This window comes from Bison bison, unplaced genomic scaffold (genome assembly GCF_000754665.1).
Source record: "Bison bison bison isolate TAMUID 2011002044 unplaced genomic scaffold, Bison_UMD1.0 scf7180017864377, whole genome shotgun sequence".
Lineage (NCBI taxonomy): Eukaryota > Metazoa > Chordata > Mammalia > Artiodactyla > Bovidae > Bison > Bison bison.
The window spans coordinates 1,580,293-1,591,019 of NW_011494949.1; positions in this window are offsets into that span (position 1 = coordinate 1,580,293).

A 10,727-nucleotide genomic window follows, 5' to 3' on the forward strand; every position below is an offset into this window, starting at 1 on the left:
TATTTATTTATTTATTTATTTTTATTTATTATATTTTATTTATATTTTAATTTTTATTTTATATAATTTTTATTAAAATAAAATAAATAAAAATTTTATAATAAACAGTAATGGAAAAGAATCTGGAAAAGAGCACACGTATATGGGCTGCGTCACCTCAGTCGTGTCCAGCTCTTGGTGACCCTTGGATTGTAGCCATTAGGCTCCTGGGTCCTTGGGCTTCTCCAGGCAAGAATACTGGAGTGGCTTGCCATGCCCTCCTCCAGGGGGTCTTCCTGACCCAGGGATCGAACCCAGGCCTCTTATGTCCCCTGCACTGGCAGGTGGGTTCTTTACCACTAAAGCCCCCTGGGAAGTGCTATCTGTCTATCTCTATAGATATACATGAAACTGAATCACTTTAATGTACCCCTGAATCACTATAAACAACTATTAATGTACTTCAATTTTTAAAAAGTAAAATTAAAGTTAAATAAATTGTTTTAATATAAAACCCAAGAAAATGTGGGGAAGGTGACATGACCAAGAAGAAAAGACCCAAGAAAACTGCATCGCCACCACTCGCTCGCCTGTGGGCTGCGGGCCGGGGCCGGGCTGCAGCAGACAGGCTCTGCCTCCTGCATCGCCACCACTCGCTCGCCTGTGGGCTGCGGGGCCGGGGCCGGGCTGCATCGCCACCACTCACTCGTCTGTGGGCTGCGGGGCCGGGGCCGGGCTGAAGCAGACAGGCTCTGCCTCACGCCCAGGACTGCACTGAAGGGCCACGCCAGACGGCAGACATTCCTACAAGTGACCCCGTCCGTGCTTTGAAGAGGGCGCCCCGGTAAACTTGTGAGCTCACGGTGACAGGCAAGGAAACGGGTAGCTTTCCTTCAGAGGTTCTGTGGCGGTTGAGATGCACTGTCCCTCGGGCACCACTCGGAATGTGGGTATTGCTCTCCCAAAGGCTTCGGAAGTCCCATTAACTTGATTCGGACAATGCGCTTTTTAAGTTCTGTGCGTGATGTTGCAACGCACTCATTCAATTGTATCTCGACGTGCAGGGAGTTTCAATAAGGGCTGTGAAGTTTAGGTATAGGTGACTCAACCCAGTGTTAGGTGGACTTGGCTTTAAAAATCACTACACACGGGGATGTTGGTTTTAAATTCCCATCCGGGGCTGTGGGACATTGACTGATTCTCCCATCACTTTTTGTAAATGGACAGGATGCGGCCGTACATAATAAACAATCAGTATCCCATGACAGAACCATCTAAAAACAGCCTCGCTCAAGTGATCCCAGCTTACATAAACCAAAGAGATGGTTTTCCCATCCAACTCAGATTTAAATTGACTGCTTTGTTTAGCACTAAATAAAACGCGGCTTTGTTAACTATCACCTCATCCTCTGGTCCGGGGAGACCCAGCCAATTGCTTCTTAAAACCACGAAGAGACAAAGTAAAAATCCATGGCTACATTAGCTGCAGGTTGCCGGTCAATAAGTGTTCATTAACTGGTGCACTGCTTCTATTCAGGGTACGGCGTCATTTGTCTTCTATTTTTATTAGCTTTGATCATACAATAAGTCTCTTTTTTTTTCCTGGAGCAGTAAATCTGCATCAATACAAGTAAATCTCTGCCTAACGTGAGGTGTTGCATCTTTATTAGAGCCAGGAGCAGTCCTGCATACAAACTTCCTCCCTTTCTGTCACTCCGTCTCTGTTACAGAGAGTGTCTCAGCAGAAGCAGAAACCCTGAACATCGAGGAGGAACACAGGAGCCAGTGGACGGCAAAGCCAGCTAAGCCTGGGCTCCGTCAGAGATGTCGCCCATGATGCTGGTGGATCCCCAGAGCTGGGGGTCCCTCAAGCACCCGCTCCGCTCCTCAACCAACCCCAGGGGTGGTCAGCGCTTGAGGGTCACTGCTGATCGCTGGCCCCGCCTTCCTCTGTGAGCCCCTGTCCCGTCAGTCAGCACAGCGAACTCGAGCACCTTCTGGCCCCAGATCCAGAGCAGTAGCTCTCCAGGTCTCTCAGGGTCTGTAGAACAAGACCACAGATACTCCTGTGGCCTGTGATTCAACAAACCAGGAGGATTAAACAAGGTCAGGACTCTGAGATCCCCATAAGTCTGTACCCATTCATGGTTTCGTTGTTCCTACCATGCAGACCACACTTGTGTTTTTAAGATGAGATATTGTCTCTCAGGATTCCCTGGTGGCTCAGATGTAAGGAATCTGCCTGCAGCTCAGGAGACCCAGGTTTGATCCCAGATCAGGAAGATCCCCTGGAAAAGGGCTTGGCAACCTACTCCAGAATTCTTACCTGGAGAATCCCCTGGACGAGGAGCCTGGGGGGCTACAGTCCAAAGGGTCACAAAGAGTCAGACAGGACTGAAGAGACTGAACACGCGTGCACACACACACACACATTGTCACTTCTTGCATTATTAAATTTAAAAGAAAGACTCTTATGTTTTATATTTTATGGGGAAAAAAAAAACTTCCCCTACCAAAACACTAGTAAATCACATGAAAGAAATAGACATTTAATTATTGATCTTTTTGTCAAAATAACAAGCCATTGGCTGTCTCTCTGGGCGACGCAATCCTTACAATATTCTTCTGAAAACCAGGTCTCCCCCCAGAAATGCAGCCAGAGTGCAGCTGGCCCTCCGCGCCTGGGAACAGCCTGTCTCGTTCGCCCAAGAAACGCACACGCGGTCGTTTCCATCATGCTGTTGCTGATTTAGAGCAAGTTCTTGATGCTTCTTTGGGGGAAAAGAACTTTCAGTTTCTAGGGAACCTCTTAGAGCTCACGCAAAGACAGGCTGAAGAGTGTAAGCATTTCCATCTTGTTAAATCCAAAGCAGAGACGGTTAAGGGCCTCCCAGCTGCGCCTGGAGGAGCTCCTGCATGGTCTGGAATTCGGGGGAAATGCCTCCTGAAACCGAGCTCCCCAGAATCGAGCTTCCCTGCCAAGTCTGTGCTCAACTTCTCTATCCAGAACTTTCTTGTCCCACCCTGTTCCCCTAAGGACTGAAGAAAGTTAAAGAAAAGGCAGACCGAAACCTCCATTTTCCAGAGCAGAATCCTAGGGCCTGGACAAGCCACTCTGTCTCCCCCGTTGCGTTTGGTCTTCCCCGTGTTCCAAAAAGCACAGTCAGGCAGTTAATGTTGAGGATGCCAGAGTCCCAGGACCCTAGTCTCTCCTGAAGGGATACGCGTTACAATCTGATTCACGTCTTTGAGTTGTTCTATGAAGCTAAGACCGCCCACCCAGAGAAGGATGGTGACCTCCGGCTGACCACAAGCACATGCATCGCAGGTGACGCTGACTCCCAAAGCATCCCCCTGTGGCCTCACCACCCCCCGGTCAGAAGGATGTCCAGGAGAATGGATGTCCAGAAGGATGGCCAGGCATCCTGCAACCCTCGCCCCTAACATGGCCTTCAGAAACCTTTCCCTGGACACCATCAGTGAGTTCTGGTCTTTTGAGTATGAGCTGCCTGGTGCCCTGCAACTAACACTGCACTTTCCTTCACCACAACCTGGTGTCAATTGATCGGCTTTGCTGCCTGTTCTCCTCACAATAAACACTGTACTTTCCTTCACCGCAGCTTGGAGTCGACAGATCGGCTTTGCTGCGTGTCAGGGGAGTGGACCAGAGTTTGGTTCCACAACACCTTTTATGCACAAAGCGCTTGGTTGTGGATGAACTGAGCCCTGGGCCCAGATGCAGGGGAGTATGGTTACAATGCTCTCTCATCTGATCTTCTCTGAACTTCCACCTGTACTTTCCAGAAGTTTTTCTCATTTCACCTTTGAAAATTCTGCACTTTCCATCAGCTTCCTTCACCAGTGTCCACAGCTTTTTGGCATTTTTTAGAGGAAAATACAACCCTGATATGTTCTGCTCACCACACAGATGATGACAACTCCACTCACACGATTCACTTGGGTGACAGGGCAGGAGACAAGGAAATTGGCAGAAAGAAGAGCCCAAGGCTGACCGTGTCCACGCCCCATGGTGGTCGAGGGTGGTTAACCCCACAGAAGGGCCACTCTCTGGCAATGGTGCCTTTATTCTTGATTTTGCCCGATGATGTTAAGTAATAATTTGGAAAGGTCAGGAAAAAGAGAACGAGATCCATTTTTTTTTTTACAATAACCTCCCTGACTTTGATGTTTTTATCAGCTCCTGATTGTGGAGCTAAATGATCCATGCACAGGTGGAGACATAGGAACCCTCTGGTTCCCCCAAGGAAAGCGAGCCTCAGGCTGCCCGGGAGGAAGCCCCTGTAGGTGCTGGCCTTGCCCTGAGGGTTCCCAGAGCCTGTTTCAACCACAGACCCTCTCAGCCCCCCGGGCAGTGTCTTAACACGAAGGAGGTGGACCGCGGCATCGGGGAGGTCGAGCGACTTGACTGCAGTGGCCCCTGCAGGTCCAGCTGTCCACCCGAGCCTGTGGTGCAGGAGCTGAATGTGTGGCCGACCGTCCAGCTCCCCCTCCCCAGCTGTGAAAGCCTGGACGTCTCCAGGTCAGTCCCCCGCGGTCGCCCTGGCCGCTCCCCATTTGAGTGGATTCCCCATCCTCAGTGCCAGCCCATCTGTTGCTTTTCCCCGTGACACAATGTCCACTCATCCCCACGGCCCCCCGGCCCCCGTGCGGCCCCGCTGCCCCAGACATCCACTGGAGCCCTGGCCGTCGAGCCCACCAGGGCCCCTCCCCACTCTGCATCCCAGCAAGACCTGCAGATGGAGCTGCCGCAGAGCCCCTCGGTGTGGGCCTTTGGGCACCGCGCTGTGTCCGGGCCACGGGGATGGCCAGGGTGCTGGCGCGTGGTCCACGGAGACACACAACTGAAGCCGGTTTCCTGTCGTGGCACCTTCGGTTACGGGGCCGTGCTTCCTGCGGCGTGCCCAGGGACCCGTCCTCATCCTCCCAGAGGGGTCAGCGGTTTCATGCATCGCTGCTCCTGATGTTACCAGGCTGGGAACTTTGAGACAAACAGGTTAAACCGGTCTCTTAATGGATGGCTTCCTTAATGCTTTCCAACTTCAACGCCTGTGAGGATCTCCACAGGACGTAGGACACAGCAGACCCCGATCCATCAGGGACACAGAGCCCTTTGTCCCAGGAAAGCCCAGGGGATGGAAAACCTTCACCTTTCCAAGGACTTCGTCCTACCCCAGCCTACCTCACTCACTGCAAACCCCCATCTGATCCGACCTCCAGGCACCACGACCCCATCTGATCCGATCTCCAGGCACCACGACCCTGTTTACAGCTTGCGGCCGGCATCAGCCTGGGTGACACTCTCTGCTCTATAAACTTCGGCTTGAGCAGACACGGAGGGTCAGTGCGGTCCAGGTGGGAAAGCGCAGTGTCAGCCCTGGGACGGGGGCCGGTGGAGGGCCTGGCCCAGCAGGGCTCCCACGTGCCCTGCCACCCTGCAGTTTCCCGGGCGCTCCCAGCCCGCCCCAAGCTGCCCGCACTGGCCGGCACCCTTCCTGAGTGGGATGGCCGCCTGTAGTGACCTCCTGCCAGCTGGACTGCAATTTGGCCCGACGTCGCACCTCCCCCCCTTGTTTCAGTTTCCATTCATCCCCCGGCTGGACACCAGCCAGACCCTCTGAGAGACCAGACGGGAAGGGTGGGCCGCTCAGACTGCATGCTGGGGACAGAGAGCCAGCCTCCGAGCCTCCTCTTCTCAGCTGCGTGGCCCAGCGGGTCCCTGCAGTCTTTGCAGAGACTGGACCTCACACACGTGCAGTGGCCCCGACAAGCGTGCCCTTCCCTGGCCCCGGGGCGCAGTGCTGCCAGCCTTGTGTCCCTGAGGGTCTCAGGGCCAGCAGCACACAGGGCCACCCCTTCCGAGGGACCCAGCTCCTGCACACCCGCATCTGGGCCTAAAGTGTTGCTCCCTGTGCTGATCTGACGGGTAGCTCAGCGCCCCTCAGGGTCGCGCCTGCTGTCCAGGGGCCTGACTTTAGACCCGGCCATCCATTCGAAACTTACACCCGTGAGGCAGGGCATCCTGGGTGTCCTCCACGTCCCGTAACCTGCTGCCCCACCCAGCAGATTGTTTACCGTCCGGTGGGGGCTCTGCATCTGAGCCCCACAGGAGGGAGTGCTCACTGCTCCTTGTCTGTATGGCTGCATTACACGCCGTGAACCTACTCTCGGCAGTCAGTTAGAAAAGGATAAATCGACAGAGACCTCTGCTTTGAAATCTCACTTTACTTTGGATAAAGCTAAAACTTCCTAAAACCCAACAGCGTGCCATGTGGAGTTCAAGTTAAGACAGAAAATCTCTGCGTCTTCCCATTTCCAAAAGCCTTGCTATCGTTGACCTTGAGGGCTGACAGTCTGGAGGCAGAGCCATGTCCCCGCCGGCTCACCCCGCGGGCGGGCGAGGCCACCTTCCCCACAGAGACGCGAGAGCACAGGGAGCCCGTCCCGGCCAGTGCTCGCCAGGGGGACAGCAGGCTGCCCAGGCGCCTCCCGGGAGAGTGAACTGGCTGGAGACGTGGCTCCGAGCACCCGCAGCGCCCAGGCCGCCTCCTCCCGGGCGCCGGCCGTTCCCAGGGCCAGTGAGTCTTGATTAATGGCTGGCTGCGAGAGGCCCCCCCGCTGCCTGTGCCCGCCTCCTGGGGCCTCCGGAGCCTCTGTGCCCCGTTGCCTCCTTCCCTGCCCGGGAGCTTCCCGACTCAGGTCAGAGCAAAAGCAGGCTTGGCCGTGCCCGGCAGAGTGAGGGCTGACCGCTGGGAGAACCATCAACCGCGCCGTGAGACGATCAACTGAGCAGTAAATTAATTAATCATCATTTTATGCCTCATCAAGCACTTTGCTGAAGCTCTCAGCAGGGGCCTCTTGAGGAGCCAATGGGAAGCTGACTGTTTTGTTTAGCTGGGTGAGACTTCCATAAACAGGGGAGGTTTTGACAAGCTAATAAATATGTCGTTCGTCTCTGCCACGGGCAGCAGCCGGCCCCACCTGCAAAGTGGTGGGGTTCTGCCTGGCCTGGCGGGCAGTGAGTGATGGCAGAGCCGTGCCTGGGGAGGTGGCAATCGGAGGCTTGGGGAGGGGGAGGCCCCAGAAGTTCATGTGAGCTCTGTGGAAGGAAGGCCAGCCCCACCCCAGCCCTGCCCTGCTCTCAGGGGTCCAGCTAAGGGAGAAGTCCGGACTCTTGCCCCTGTTGCCTTCGCTGACGTCACACAGGCTGCGGGGGCCTCTTCCTCAGAGGTTTCCTGATACAGGCATCAGTTCACATCTACAGATGCCACAGTGAGACCCTCCAGAAACCCATCTAGTGGTCTAGCACTCACTCATGGATCCAGGAGTTCTGTGACCCGCTGATACTTTTCATCGACTTTAACGTACACCATGGCAGCTTCTTAGGAAAAAGGTTCTAGCTGACCTCTGTTCATCTCTACTGAGAAAAGTCCAGGAATGCAGAACCGCCGTTTTCTAGGAGACTAGGGGTGCTTTTAGTTGACTTTATAACACCCTGTTAACTTCAGGTGTGCAGCACAGCTATTCACCTATACATGAGTGTACATGAGTGTATATGAATATATTCTTTTTCAGATTCCTTTCCCCTTACAGGTTGTTGCAAAATATTGTGTATTTTACAATACTGTGCTATACGGTATGGCTTTGTTGGTTATCTATTTTATATATAACGGTGTGCATCTGTTAATACAAACCTGAGTGAGGGGAGAGAAAGGAGGTTTTTAAAAGCTAAAGCAGCGTTGAAATTTGGGTGACGATTCTGATGACCTAGCAAATGCTTTCCTTTAGATTTTAAATCCAATACAAAAGCTGAGGGAGGCTGTTAGAGCATTAGAGACATACAAATGCCAGAAAGAGACAAACGCAAACAGCTCACAGATCTCCAATTTGCCAGTAAATTTTAATCCGTCTTCCGTGAGAATTTCAAATGCCCTCTGATATCATCTGAAGAACACTCATCTCAGATGCGGCTTCCCAGATGGTATAGTTGTAAGGAATCTGCCTGCCGATGCAGGAGACCCCGAGAGATGCGGGTTCGACCCCTTGGGTCAGGAAGAGCCCCTGAAGGAGGGAATGGCAACCCACGCCAGTATCCACAGACAGAGGAACCTGGCGGCTACAGCCCATGGGATCACACAGAGTGGGACACAGCTGAGCACTCACTCATGTCAGCCGAAGGGAGAGTTTCTAAGTGCAGAAGATGGGTTGCTGGCAGGTCCAACGCATGGCATTTCTCATCAGGACAGCAGGGGTGGCCAGCGCGAATCTCGTGCTCTGTGGGTCCCTGCATCTGCCACGCCGGCTCCTACCGGTCTTGGACGGCCTCAGGCACCCTCCACCCCAGCTCTGGATAGTTTAAGCTCCGTTTAAGGTTCCAAACTGCGGAAGAACCCAAGGGGCGCTGACGTGGAGATCACAGAGGATGTCCCTGAGTTGCGATCCCGGACCTTCAGCCTCATCCTCCCCACCTCCCACAGCCGCTTGCCAGGCGTTCGGGTGGCCGGGAGGGTGGAGGGCGCTTTTCCAGCAGGCCTCGCTGGGTCTGGAACCTGGGCCCCGGCTTCCGTCAGGAGCAGCCGCCGTCGGCAGAGGGCCAGAGCAGGTGGCCTCGGCTCCGCGGTCCCCGGCCGCGGCCATCCTGACGCCCGCACACGCGGTGCCCGGCGTTCGCAGTGACAGAAGGCAGGCCAGCGTGAGCCGCGCCAGCTCGCTTCCCAGCTCCAAATCACCGTCGGGGCGCACGGAGACGGCGCCGGTTTCAGGTAACGAGATGGGAGGCCTCGGAACGAGCCGCACGGTTCAGCGGAGCCGCACATCGCCCCATCCCGCCCCGCGTGGAGCACTGGCCCTGCGCTTGTGGTCTGACGGTGCAGAGGAGCCTGCGGGACAGCTTTAATGGTGAGAGTCGACTTGCTCCGTTCCGCTGGTAATAAAGAAGGGCGCTCCCTCTGGGCGTGCCTCCGTCACTGGGTCATCATTACGCGCTCAAGGTCACTTCCACGGGGGCTCGAAGAGCAGGAAGCAGAGCTCAGGCCCGGCCCTGTCTGCAGGCCACTGTCCTCAAGGTCAGATTAGAAGGCCTTGATCCTAAAGGTTCGTGGGGGAATAAGATGACAAAAGCCAGTGACCTCAGAGCTGATTCCTCCTTTGCTGTAAATGTTTTCCTTTTAACTCTAGTTCCCTCATTTTTGGAACTCAGTTCAGGAGAAAGAAACAGCATGGGGGAAGGGAGGTGGGAAGTCACCGATCGGGAAGTCAATGGAGTTCAGAGTAAGGGATGCTGTCGAGTCCTGTTCCTGCTCCTGCCTGAACCGGCTTTACTGCTTGAAGCCATAAGGACCGTCACAGGGGAGGTAGCGTTGCCCACCTGGGATGCCCCAGGCCTGCCCCAGGAGATGGATGTAGAAGTCTCAAGTTCACGGACTCCCTGATGGGATCCCTGGACACTCAGGACAGTGTTCTTGCCTTGTCTCCATCCTTGACCTTCACGTGGAAGTTAGTGCAGTAAAGACCGGAGACTCGGGACACCCGTGACGGTCCGGTAGCTAAGACTCTGCTCTCCAGATTCAGGGGGCCCAGGGGTCGACTCCTGGTCTGGGAACTAGATCCTACATGCCACGACTAAGAGCTGGCGCAGCCGAGGAATAAAAATAAAATAAATAAAAGAGCTGGCACGGCCGAGTAATAAAAATAAAATACATAAATACCAGGGGAAGAAAGACCAGCGTCTTCCTGCAGAGACCAGCTGACTTTAGTCCAGTCTAGTTTCTTACATGTCCTAACCACGAAGCCTCTCACCACAGGATGGCTCAGGGAGTTCGAGGGCGCCACACGGACCTCACCCCTTAAAGCCCCCTCCCCGAGCAGCACCCCTGCTCTCCAGTCGGCAAGTTTCTTCCTCAAGGGCCTCGAGGACCCATGATTCAAAAAGGTCCCCGTTCAGCCATCACGCACGCTGTCCCTGGAGCCCTAACTTTATCAGCTGCAAAGAGATCAAACCACTCAGTCCTAGAGGAAATCGGTCCTGAATACTCACTGGAAGGACTGATGCTGAAGTTGAAGCTCCATTACTTTGGCCACCTGATGCGAAGAGCTGACTCATTAGAAAAGACCCTGATGCTGGGAAAGATTGAGGGCAAAATAAGTAGGAATCAGAGGAAACAAGGTTTGGAAAGCATCACTGACTCAGTGGATGTGACTTTGAGCAAACTCTGGGAGAGTGAAGGACAGAGGAGCCTGACATACTACAGTCCATGGGGGTCACAGAGAGTCGGGCCCGACCTAGCAACTGAGTAACCAGTTGAGTTGTCTACATTTTTTCTGTTTGTATTTTAGCAACTTCATTCATTCTCAGTGGGCGTGATACTCCTCCAAAATGGATTTTGCAAAGCACATCCACAGATATACTGTATACCTCTAGCATTAAATTTTATGCTGGTAGGAATTACGGAGCGTCTAAAAGGCTCATTTAAAAAACAATGATAAAAAAAAAAGACGGAAAAGAACTTTTCCACTTTATCTGTCAAATTGTGAGCAAAGTGTATCTGACTCTCCTTGTAACTATAGCCCGCATTCTTTTTGTGTGTATAGTGAAGAAGGCTGAGTGCCGAAGAATGGATGCTTTTGAACTGAGGTGTTGGAGAAGACTCTTGAGAGTCCCTTGGACTGCAAGGAGATCCAACCAGTCCATTCTGAAGGAGATCAGCCCTGGGATTTCTTTGGAAGGAATG